The sequence below is a fragment of the Syngnathoides biaculeatus genome, chromosome 16, assembly GCF_019802595.1.
Source record: "Syngnathoides biaculeatus isolate LvHL_M chromosome 16, ASM1980259v1, whole genome shotgun sequence".
Lineage (NCBI taxonomy): Eukaryota > Metazoa > Chordata > Actinopteri > Syngnathiformes > Syngnathidae > Syngnathoides > Syngnathoides biaculeatus.
In genome coordinates this window covers 19028856-19041540 of record NC_084655.1, presented here as the reverse complement: position 1 = coordinate 19041540, position 12685 = coordinate 19028856, and the positions used below count along the sequence as shown (strand labels likewise).

Here is a 12685-nt window from a genome sequence, read left to right as displayed (position 1 = left end):
TCATACGCTTCAGAAAATAGATTCATAGGTTTATATTTAATATTGATTTACATATTGCTGGTCTTTGGGGCGGGGGTCCTTGCGTCCCCCAATTAATATTTTATTTATGATTTAAATATTGCTGGTCTTTCGGGGTTTTGCGTCCAAAATTATTTTATTTATCTACCTGTTTATTATTTATTCATGTATTAAAAATTAATTAATTAATTAGTTTTTAGGAAAACCCCCCAAATATTTTTTTTATCCATTAAAATTGCATCGTCCCACATTTTGCTGTACTGTAATAGCCTTGCGTCCCCCAATTCACATTTTATTTATGATTTACATATTGCTGGTCTTTGGGGGGGTCCTTGCGTCCACCATTTAATATTTTATTTATCTACCTATTTATTTATTTTTGATTCATTTATACAAATTTAATTAATAAATTTATTTATTTTTAGGAAAACCCCAAAATTATTTTTTGTATCCAGTAAAATTGCATCGTGAAAGAAATTGCAAAAATTAACATTTTGCTGTGCTGTAATGGCCGCAACGCCGCTAGATGGCACTGTTGCATTTTTGTAATATAAGACGCACTGTACATAACCATCTCTTTTGCATGATTGTGTTCAACACAGGGCAAATATTTGGATACCACTTTTGGGTACACTGTCAGGATTAAAAAAAACACTTTTGTGCAGATGATTTAAACTATTATTTAGATTTTGATAAAGCGCTCGTGAAAGGCTGATTTTTTTCTTTAGCGCAGAAAAATGAAACTCTGAAGTCATATAAGTCGCATATGACTGACAAGTCTGGAAATGTGTTTTTACCCCCCCCCCCTTCCCCAATTGGTTATTTGTAATTTTGACATGTCCCACACATACCTCTACGAACTGGTTAAATAAGTGGGAGCGTCGCCAATATTTATCCAACATAACCTCTTAAACGGTACATTTGCCGTTTTAAGGCCGCTAAGATTTTGATGGTCGTCTGCGCACGCTCGCCCCTCCCCTCTTCGAGTCGCTGAAGAAACAGCCAAGCCCATCTGTTATGTGTTTGTCTACGTTGTAAACAAGCAAACGTTAGCCGCGGCTGTCGCTTAGCCCGCGTGACTTCTTCTCGTGGAGTCTACCTATAAAACTGAACGGTCGTGGTTTGAAGTTTTAATTACTTTTTGGGGATGTGTAATCAATTAAAAACAATTGAAACTAGGCAGTAAACTTTTCTGTCAAGCAGAAATTCCGCATCGGTTCTGGATCCACTCAGCTGCCTGTGAGCCTCCAGCTTTTGGTTGATTTTCTTCGGCTACAGTGGTTTCTTTAAAAAAAGTAATTAAAGGGGGGGGGGGATAATGAGAGATGCATGATGAACATTTGCTAACTCTGGGCTGCTAATTGTTCACTTACATTCACACCTTTGGACGATTTACTCGAGTGATGATACATGTTTGTGGGAAGTGTGAGGAATCCATATTTCTTGCATTAAACCCAAGCAAGCACATTTAAACCCGGAACCCCCCCCCCCCCCGTGTTAACCATTGATCCAATGTGCTTCTGAAGCGTTCATCCATCCAATTTTCTTAGCCGCTTATCCTCACGAGGGTCGCGGGGAGTCCTGGAGCCTTTCTCAGCTGTCATCGGGAAACTGGTTGCTAGCCAATCACAGGGCACATGGAGACAAACAACCAATCATACTCACAATCACACCTAGGGGCAATTTCGAGGGTCCAGTTAATGTTGGTTGTTTTTTAGGATGTGGGAGGAAACCGGAGTGCCCGGATGAAACCCAGGCAAGGCACGGGGAGAACATGCAAACTCCACACAGGTGGGTCCGGGATCGAACCCGCCACCTCAGAAATGTGAGGCTAACACTTTCCAGCTGCTCCACCGTACTGGCTTCTGAAACCAGTCATTAAAAAAAAAAAAAATGGTGCATCGGGTTCAAAACCATAGAACATTAAATAGAAATGATTGTGGAGTAGGAAAAGCGAACCGGGATCTCGTGACTGCGAGGCAGGCATGCTAACCACTAGGCTATGCTGCACTTTGTTGTTATTTTTTAAATTTAAATTTTTCGTGCTATGTCACAGTAAGTGACAATATTTCTGTTTCTCTGTCACTCCTTTTTGTTCTGTTCATCGAGCTGAAGTCTCGTGGGATGCGTTCCAAAAGATGTAATTTCAAATCGATAGACTTTAGCATTAAAAAAAAAAAAAAATCCATAACGCTCATCTTAAAAAAAAAAAGACGTTTAAATTTCTCCGGTGTTGCGTAATCTCTCTACCTTCAGTATCTCGCAGCTAATGACTGGGATTCGATCGGGAGCGCTGCACCGGGTCGGAAACGTCCGTCGGGCCCAAAGAATCGGGGGTGGGGGTAAAGGGCAAATGACGGACGCCATCTTTTATGCATTGGCGAAATGCGTTGCTGGTGATTAGCACGCCAGTCAATATGGAGGAGGGGGGCTGCACCTACGGGCAATTTAGAGTGTCCAATTCATGTTGCAGGTTTTTTGGGATGTGGGAGGAAACCGGAGCGTCCACCCGGAGAAAACCCACGCAGGCGCGGGGAGAACATGCAAACGCCACACAGGTAAGGCCGGGATCGAACCCGGGACCTCAGAACTGTGAGGCCAACGCTTAACCGGCCGCCTTGGTTCAAATTGTTGCAGATAATTTAACCGTTCGGTTGTTACAGATGTCGTTGCAGAATTATTAGTTCACGTTTTGAATAGAAAAAGAGCAATTACTGAGTAGAAAATGTGCTCCACATACACAAAAGAAATATATGAAAAATATGATAGATTATCATTAAAAAATACAACTTGATTGAAAAAAATACCTTGAAATCTAGAGATAAATACAATATAGTTATTAAAATAAATAATTGATAAATGCATGTAAATGTGATTAACAATAATATCAATGATCAGGTTGGGTCACTCAAATAGAAACCAAAACAGAAGAATGATCATAATTAATAGCCTTCATCGATGATGCATTTTTCAAGGGTCTCCGGTACAGTATCTCTTGTCCACAGAGTATCCAGTTTCATAAACATAAAGCATGTTACGATTTTTATTACGGTGGTTATTCTGTTCCAAAATAAGCAATTAGTGTATTTCTCTCCGTGCCGCGCAGCAGGTCTTTAAAGATTTAATATTCCATCTTCCAGAAGTTGCCCAAAGGATAAAAAAAAAACAAACAACAAAAAAAAACCCCCCAGTCATCCACACAAGTGAACTGTTTCAGAAGGTCTGGCGGTCTCAAAGTAGATTTCTTTCTTCCTTCCTCCTCCAAGCCATAACAATTTGGCCAGACCAGATACAGAGTACCAAAAAAAAAAAAAAAAACTGAATAATTAATATTTTAAAATAGAGAGTGCGCATAGCTCCTATTTAGACGCTTTTTATTCATGAATAAACAATTAAGTGCTCCCTTTTTTAATGATTACGCTCTTGCAAATGTACAAATAAAACGTTCCAAAGCTCAATGAATGCCTTGTGTTGAATCCCGGGCTTTTGTTTTCCACTTTTATTTTATTTTTTTGAATAAATGAAAAGATGTATTGGACTTTCTTCTTCCCTTCATTGATGCATCGGCGTTGCCTTGGTTTCTTTTCAAGTGGAGGACAGGAATGACCAAACTGCAGTTAAAGGCGAGCAATTTGGCTGAAGATGAGCCAACAAAAAGCAACATTTTGTCAAGATGTTTCCTTGGAAAAAACCTATAATGATGACAAAGGAGTCCCACAAGGAGCATTACCGGGCCTCATGCTGTTCATTAAATTTACTCTCGCTCTTATCGGTATGAAACAATGGCAGTAAAAGTCAATGTAAATTACATTTATTTAGGCATTGTAAATTTGTGTGTCAAAATAGTCGGTGCAATAACCCATTGGTGAAAACAAACAACATCATAAAAATCTATCTATCTATCTATCTATCTATCTATCGATCTATCTATCTATCTATCTTCTATCTATCTATCTATCTATCTATCTATCTATCTATCGATCTATCTATCTATCTAGCTATCTATCTATCTATCTATCTATCTATCTATCTATCTATCTATCTATCTATCTATCTATCTATCTATCTATCTATCTATCTATCTATCTATCTATCTATCTATCTATCTATCTATCTATCTCTACCTCTCTCTCTCTATCATCTCTCTTTATCTATCGCTCTAGATCTCTCTTTCTCTATCTTTCTCCCTCGCTCTATCTTTCTATCTATATCCCTCTCTATCTTTCTCTCTCTCTTTCCCCATTTCTCTCTCTCTCTCTCTCTCTCTCTACCATCTCTCTTTATCTATCCATCTATATCTCTATCTCCATCTTTCTCTCTCTATCATCTCTCTTTATCTATTGAGCTATATCTCTATCTATCTCTCTTTCTCTATCTTTCTCCCTCGCTCTATCTTTCTATCTTTCTTTCTTTCTATATATTTCTCTCTCTCTCCTCTCTCTCTCTCTCTCTCTATCATCTCTCTTTATCTATCGCTCTAGATCTCTCTTTCTCTATCTTTCTCCCTCGCTCTATCTTTCTATCTTTCTTTCTTTCTATATATTTCTCTCTCTCTCTCTCTTTCCCTCTCTCTCTTTCCCCATTTCTCTCTCTCTCTCTCTATCATCTCTCTTTATCTTTTGATATATATCTCTATCTTTCTATCTTTCTTTCTTTCTATATATTTCTCTCTCTCTCTCTCTCTCTCCTCTCTCTCTCTCTCTCTCTCTTTCCCCACCGTGCCGCCTTGGTTGAAATCGTTGCAGATAATTTAACCGTACGATGATTGAACAGATCAGGTTTATTGTTAACAAGCAAAGCACAACAGGTCGGATAGTTGCAATTTCCCAGGTGTCCTGAAGCAGCGCAAGGACGAGGCTCCGTATCCAAATGTTTAGCAAGCCCTTCCTGCTGTGTTTGCTTCAAACAGGTACGTAAACATATACTGTTGGTCTTCTAACGTGACACATATTTACTTTGTGTCCTTGTGGAAAACTCTGTGTTGTTGCAGTGTGTGATTTTTGACCATTTAGACTACCTTTGTAAGCTTTGTTAATATAGAATAGCATCCATGCCGAGAAGCTAATAATGACGTCACAAGTCCCCTTTTTTGTGTGCCCAAAACACACCACTTTTATAGAGCTCGTGCACCTACGTCATAAAAATCACGTGACTTTTGTTTAAGTCGCCATATTGCCCGTCAAGCTAAGCATTGCGCAATGCTAAGTCGTTTGGAGACCACACGGAAATATGTCTTGCAGCACGACGCCCAGAGTCTTGTCCAATACCGTTAGACATTTAAGAAACGCCGGTACGTGGAAAAAAATGAGATAAACCCGGCATAGACGGCCCGTATTTAACGCCGAAATCGATGTTTTCTCTGATAAGAAATTGGATTGTTAATCCGCTTCCCGCTTGTCTTGGACAACTGGATCGACACGTGGACCTGGTGAGTAAATCGTCGAGATTTACACGGAAAAGTTTGGAAGCGTAAAAAAGTCTGGGTGCATACGAATAAAATTGTGGCTGGATCTGTTCCCGTCAGGACTAAATCCCACATAGTGATAATTTTGACGGCTCGTGAACGCCGAAATGTGTTCGGCGACACGCTAACCTTTGCCTTTTCAGCTATTATTCAATACAAATACCAATATTTAAATAAATAACCCCTGGTTTTATACAAGCTCGCATTTATTAATTATGATTGAAAAAAAAATAGAGGACGGAGTCGTCTCTTTTTGCCTTAAAGTCTGATAAGCTTAATGCTAATAAACAATATAAAGGCCATAGGCAGGGTAACGAAGCACAATAACTTTTCGGTAACAGCTACTTGAACGCAAAGGGTGGTGAAAATGTAGTGATGTCTTGGTTCTCGACCAAAATCTGTCCAGAAAACGGTTCGAGAAGTGATTTGTTCGAAAACCGAATCGATGTTTCCCATTACAATGAATGGAAAAAGAAATAATGCGTTCCAAGCCTTCAAAAATTAAAAAAAAAAAAAAAGTTTTTCAGCACCAGCAGCCTTACTACCTCCACTTGCCTTCTTTGGAGCCATGATTGGGGTTCATACGGTAGTCCTCGATAAGAAGAAAAACAACAGATAACACTACCGGAAACGTCTGTGTACAGAGGCTGCGTTATACAGAATAACAAAAGTGGGGTGGTTGCGCCGCACGCGTTATGTCATTTCCGGGTTTTTATTTTGGGGGGCGTTCAAATAGACAAAAACAAAATGCGTCGTTGGGGGGGGGGTCAACTGCTTGTGCCGCCAGCATTATGTTATTTCCATGTTTTTTCGGCGGCGTGGGAATTCACAACAAAGCGTGTCGTGGGTCAGCTGGTCTGGCCGCGCGCACTATGTTGTTTCCGGGTTTTGTCAGTGCATTCGAGTATTGTTTTTCGTTCGAAAACAGAAGCAAAAAAAAAAAAAATCTCAAAATTTTCATTCGAAAACCGATTTGTCCGAGAACGAGGACGTTCGAGAACCGAGTATTCGGTGTATTACCGAAGCCCACCTAGTCAGTTGTGAAAGTCTTCTTCATGTGTGTCTCTACGTCTGTATTATACTGCCCTCTGGTGGCCAAGAGGTGAAAACAACAGAAGGAGCACCTCAGTGAAGCAAAAAAGTCCCAAGAACTGTTATATTTTTTTCATTCTATTTATTTCCGTCATTACCACGTACAAGTACTGTATTACCGTGATACACAGAACTACTATTGAAATGCAAAGTTAAAGAATGAAGTACTTTTATTAGATACTATCTGTTACTGATGAAATTATCAAATATGACTCATTTACAGAGTAGGAGCCACGATGCAGTTTCTCAGCTCATAATTTGCCGACAAAGCGAGGTGAAAATCTGTCATTCCCAAGCAACTACAGTATCCAAGCCACAAGGTAAGCAGAGCTGCAGTGTTAGCACACATTCTTATTAGAGTGTTACAAATGCATACGTGTGGTGTTATTGTTTTTGTCCTTTTTATTTCGACCCAAAGATGTCATATTTACCACTTTTTTTTAACACCAATATGGCTGCAAAAAGCTGCCACGCGGCACCTAAATATGAATTAGCCGCTAATCCTAAACAATATGAAGTAGTGTCCTGGAATGCTCCAAATTTCCATAAAGTGAGTCACCATCTGTGTTATTTCGAAAATAACTCCTCTAGTCGCCGCTGATTATTATTATCATTACGCATACACAACATCTTTAAAGCCAAAAAACGCTTTAATCATCCGAGTTTACGAGGGCCGTAGAACAGCTGGGTATCAATTACATTCGACATTTATGCCTGTTTTTAACTAAGTTACAAAAGCGGTCATTGAACCTCTCGTATTTTTGTTGATGGAAGTAGTTGAGTGGAGCGGCGCCTCGGTCAAAATGTCGCCGCGGAATGGATGAATGTGTTGCGCCGTCGCGTTGGACCCGGCGCGCATTAATCTTGTGCTAAGGGAGCTTTATTAGCAGCGCGTTTGGATGGAGGTCGAAAGCCAGATTCATGATTCATTGTTAATTGCAAAGCGGCATCTGTCCAATCGCAGCGCTCGTCATCACAGATCAAGCGCACAAATTCCACGCGGCAAAATGTGACTGACGCGTGAAACGGATTTGCCTCTCGATTTTACAGCTTTTCGTATCAGGTTCAGGTTTTCATGACAATTTAGCATTTTGTACAAAAAAAATAAAGTACGAGAACAAATTCTTGCAAAACAATCACTTATTTTTAAAAAACACTCACCATCAGCAAACAAATAGTACAGTAGTAAATTCATCCATCCATCCATTTTCTTTGCTGCTTATCCTCACGAGGGTAGCGGGGAGTGCTGGAGCTTATCCCGGCTGTCAACGGGCAGAAGGCGGGGTACACCCTGAACTGGTTCCCAGCCAATCGCAGGGCACATCGAGACAAACAGCCGCACTCACAATCACACCTAGGGGCAATTTAGAGTCTCCAATTAATGTTGCATGTCTTTGGGATGTGGGAGGAAACCGGAGTACCCACCTGGAGAAAACCCACGTAGGCACGGGGAGAACATGGAAACACCACACGGGGAGGGCCAGGATCGAACCCAGGTCCTCAGAACTGTGAGGCCAACGCTTTACCAGCTGATCCACCGTGCCGCCTAGTAAATCCATCCATTTTCTTCACCGCTTATCCTCACGAGGGTCGCAGGGAGTGCTGGAGCCTATGCCACTGTCAACGGGCAGGAGGCGGGGCACACCACACGGGGGATAAACAGGTGCACTCACAATCACACCTAGGGGCAATTTAGAGTGTCCAATTAATGTTGCATGTTTTTGGGATGGGGGAGGAAACCGGAGTACCCACCTGGAGAAAACCCACGTAGGCACGGGGAGAACATGCAAACTCCACACAGGTGGGATTGAACCCGCAACCTCAGAACTGTGAGCCCAACGCTTTACCAGCTGCTCCATCATGCCGCCTACTAAATTCATATCTTGGTAAAAAAAAACCAAAATAACTCTGTGTCTCTATCTTGTACCTCAATTTTTTTTCTTTTTAAAGAAACCACCGCACCCGAGGAAACACAACCAAGGGATTGGGCATATTCTGAGACCAAAACAAAAAAAAAGGGTGAAGCTCGACAGCTCGATTTATTATTATTATTATTATATATTTTTTTTAAATAAAGGCGTCACAGTGTTAAAACGTTGACCTCACAGTTCTGAGGACCCGGGTTCGATCCCAGCCCCGCCTGTGTGGAGTTTGCATGTTCTCCCCCGTTGCCTGCGTGGGTTTTCTCCGGGTGGGCACTCCGGTTTCCTCCTACATCCCAAAAGCATGCAATGTTAATTGGACACTCTAAATTGCCCCAAGGTGGGATTGTGAGTGCGACTGTTTGTCTCTATGTGCCCAGTTCGGTTCCTTGTGAGGATAAGCGGCAAAGAAAATGAATGGATGGATTTAAAAATAAAACTTCAAACCAATAACACGGAACGTTACAGTCACACTCAATTCCAAATGAGTTCCGCTACCAAGCTAATGTTAGCTTTTGCGAGTTTCTTCCAGGAGTCTCGTGTGTACCCTCCTTTCTCAATGGAGAAAATAAAAGAATAAATACTAAATTTCAATTTATTTATTTATTTAAAATTGATTTTAAATAATAATAATATTTTTTTTTTCTTTTTAAATGTTAAATGATCATTTTCAATTCAAGAAAAAAAGTCACGAAAATAATGTAATAATTTTATTTTGCGCACGTAAACAAGCAAAGGAGAAATTGTCCTCGTTGTCGAGAATCTCAAACATCTCTCAGCGTTTCTTCTTCTTTTTCTTTCTTTTCTGGCGGCGACAGGTGCAATTCTTGCCAAGCGAGCGTCAGCACCCCCCACCCGGCGTCTTTCTCATAAGAGCCGGGGATTTAATTAGAGGGTTTAATTGGCGACCCCGGCTCGCCGTCTCCGCTCGAGTCGAAACGCGGGGACGTCGGCCGCAGAGTCAACAATCTCCGTGCTCTGCTTCCTCGGCGTTGACACAACCCGAAACGTCTTTTGGACTTTCTCTTCTCGCTGGCTCTTTCCGCTTTGTTGCATCAGTGCTTCCTCCCTCTGTTGTGTGCAATTAGAGCTCCCGTCTTTGCCTCGCCGCTCTTCGAGGTTTCCGCCGCCGTTCCCCTCCCGTTGTCTTCACTCTCGTGCAATTTGGAGAGGATTTTCTTGTCTCCGACACGATGCATCGCAGAATATGCTCGTATTAGGTATTACCCAAGGATTCTTTAATATTCAAATGCTTTCAATATAAAAAAAAAACCCCAAAACAAAACATAAAACAAACGAACAAATAACGGTTCCTGTTATGAAAAGCACGTAGCAGGATTTTGTACCAAAATTAACAGTACCGAGTTGAAAAATGGCTTCATTAATCGGACACTCTAAATTGCCCGTAGGTGTGATTGTGAGTGCGGCTGTTTGTCTCGATATACATATCGGTAAAAATCACAGAGACACGGCAGTGACACAGCAGAAACACGCTAGCGCGGCGCTAACAGGGCCGGTTAAAAAAAAAAAACATACCGCTAAAAATCACCGAGACGTGGCAGTAACACAGCAGCAACACGCTAGCAGAGCGCTAACAGGGCCCTTTAAAAAAAAACGTACCGGTAAAAATCACATACACACGGCAGTAACACGGCAGCAACATGCTAGCATACCGCTAATGCTAGCGCAGCGCTAAGAGGGCCGCTTAAAAAAAAAAAAAACAACACACCGGTAAAAGTTCGTTCCTCGGCACAGATATTCCACTGGTCTCACGATTACTTTTTCCGCTCGAGTGCCCCCTTGCGGCCGTTAGAAAAAAATGCACCAATTAGCTGCATCACCTCATAAGCCGCAGGGTTGAAAGCGTGTTGGGGAAAAAAGTTGCGGCTTACAGGCCGGAAATTACGATTCAGGGTCCACTTTTCCTTACTAACAAAAAAAAAAACAAAACAAAAAAACAAAGATTTGTTGTTGGGTTTCTTTAAGGAGGCTGGAACAGATGAATGTCATTTTCATTCATTTGTAATAAAGGAATGAACTCGAGCGGGTATCTTGGTGCCACTGTGGTGCTTTCAAAATGGTTACAAGTTCTAAAAGGCGTCCACACGCCCCTCCGTGTACCTTTCGACGCTGCACCCGCGAATGTGACCTTTTTGTTCCGTCGCCCATTGAAACGACGTCTTTCCCGTCTGCGAACATTTACGGTCGGCTCACTGTCATGCACAGGTTCTACTCTTCTCCCGGTAGTCCGAAGTCCTGCACCGTGACATTGCTCTACTGCCTGCTTGAGTATGCATAATAGACACCCCCCCCCGGTGATTGATGCCCAGGGAAGGGGAGAGGAAATCTATCCCCGGGTTGCGGCGTAGACTGTTGATGTGTGACCCCGCAGAGGCCGGAGCACAGCTGATGGGTCGCGGGCTCCGGAGAACTCGGAAGACAGATGAGGCTGTGAGAGTTCCAAATGGGAAAAAAGGCAAATGTTCTTCTTCTTTGTTTTTTATCACATGGGGAGAAAAAATGGCAGCTCGCGGACATCCCGACCAAAATAAAAATGGCGGAACACGGTGTTGTTAAAGGTCAAGTGTCATGCCTAGAAACATTCCAAAATAGATATTGTCATGAAAAATACATATAACGTTATTCACTTCAATGTTGATACGGAAAAATAAATATGAGCGGAGAGTGGGTCATCCGTGCGCAAAGTTGCCGAAGTCTCGTTCGACATCCAAGTGGTAGCCGTGTTGGCTGCATTGTCTGTCCGTGATGTCACACCTGGACATTCGCCATTGAAAAATACGCAGTGCCACCCACTATGGGACACGGAAGCTCTTTTCACAGAAGAGAACACCTCACAATCGAGTGAAGTCACCGGGGCAATATTACCCCATCGTTTGGAGCCATATTTAGATGATATCCGGATCACTCCTCAGTAACAACAGACTCCCAGACAGTATGTATGAGCCAGCCCGTCCGAAGCAGTCCGCCGAGGACGAGGCACCGCCGAAGCCGTCCGCCACGGACACAATCGAGTGAAGTAACCGGGGCAATATTACCCTATCGTTTGGAGCCATATTTAGATGATATCCGGATCACTCCTCAGTAACAACAGACTCCCAGACAGTATGTATGAGCCAGCCCGTCCGAAGCAGTCCGCCGCGGACGAGGCACCGCCGAAGCCGTCCGCCACGGACACAATCGAGTGAAGGGGCCGGTGCAATATCACTCAATCGTTTCGTTTTGAGCCATATTTCGATGATATGCGGATCACTTCTAACTAACAACAGACTCCCAGACAGTATGTATGAGCCAGCCCGGTCGAAGCCGTGCCCCTCGTCCGAAGCCGTGCTTGGCGCCAACGGGTACATGGACACATTTAGCACCCCTGACTTACGTGCGTGGATCTTTTGTTACATTCTGAGAGGATTACGTACCCCTCACCCTCCAAACTATTATTTTTTTTTACTAGCCGTATACACACTTACCTGTCATTTGGAATCCACGAAGCTCTCGTCTTTTGCACTCGTACAATCCATTTTTCATGACGAACCGGGTCTTTTGGAAAAGTACGAAGAGCGAATCCATCCTCCCGAGTGTTCGAACAATATCCAGCAATACATCGAGCCGGCATTTTGGCTAACACGACGGAACAACGAACTACCTTCCAGCAGGTAAAACTAGTAGAAACATATGAGACCGCCTGAGTGAGCGGCTGCTATTGATGTCACTTCCTGCTTCTTCTCGGAAAGAAATCCCACAAGAGGATTTTCATGGCGGGAGTGACAAACGCGTCAAAATCATTTCATGACAGTGGCACTTTAAAGATTTTGTGTGTATCATCACAAAACAATTCCGTTTTCAAAGTGCAAGCAACCCTTTTATAATGTTAGTCGCGGGTACGTCCTGGTGGCAGAAAGTGATTGACTGCCGTTGACTTCTGCTGAAAACGATGACAATTTATGGACAAAAAAAATTGTTTGGTTGTCTGTATTTGAGTAATTTAGGTAAACATAATTGCCCGCATGCTAGCCGATGTCAGAACAACAGCGCGCTCTCCATTTTTCCTGTCAAAAGAGAGATCGTTTACCTGCTTTTCTCGATCGCCCCGGCAGGAAGATTATTTTCCTTTTCCCCGGACCTGTCAAAATGATCAAAAACCGCTCCCCCAGTCCAAGAAAGAACGCCATTC

General features: G+C 42.5%; 1 long non-coding RNA gene across 1 annotated transcript; it reads left to right on the top strand.

Annotated features, from left to right (window-relative positions):
* Nucleotides 1-4748: 4748 nt before the first annotated feature.
* On the top strand, nucleotides 4749-11024 carry LOC133514113 (uncharacterized). Its single transcript, XR_009798718.1, has 3 exons — nucleotides 4749-4927; nucleotides 6798-6894; nucleotides 10723-11024. It is a non-coding gene; the product is annotated as an uncharacterized LOC133514113 (long non-coding RNA).
* The last annotated feature ends 1661 nt before the right edge of the window (nucleotides 11025-12685 follow it).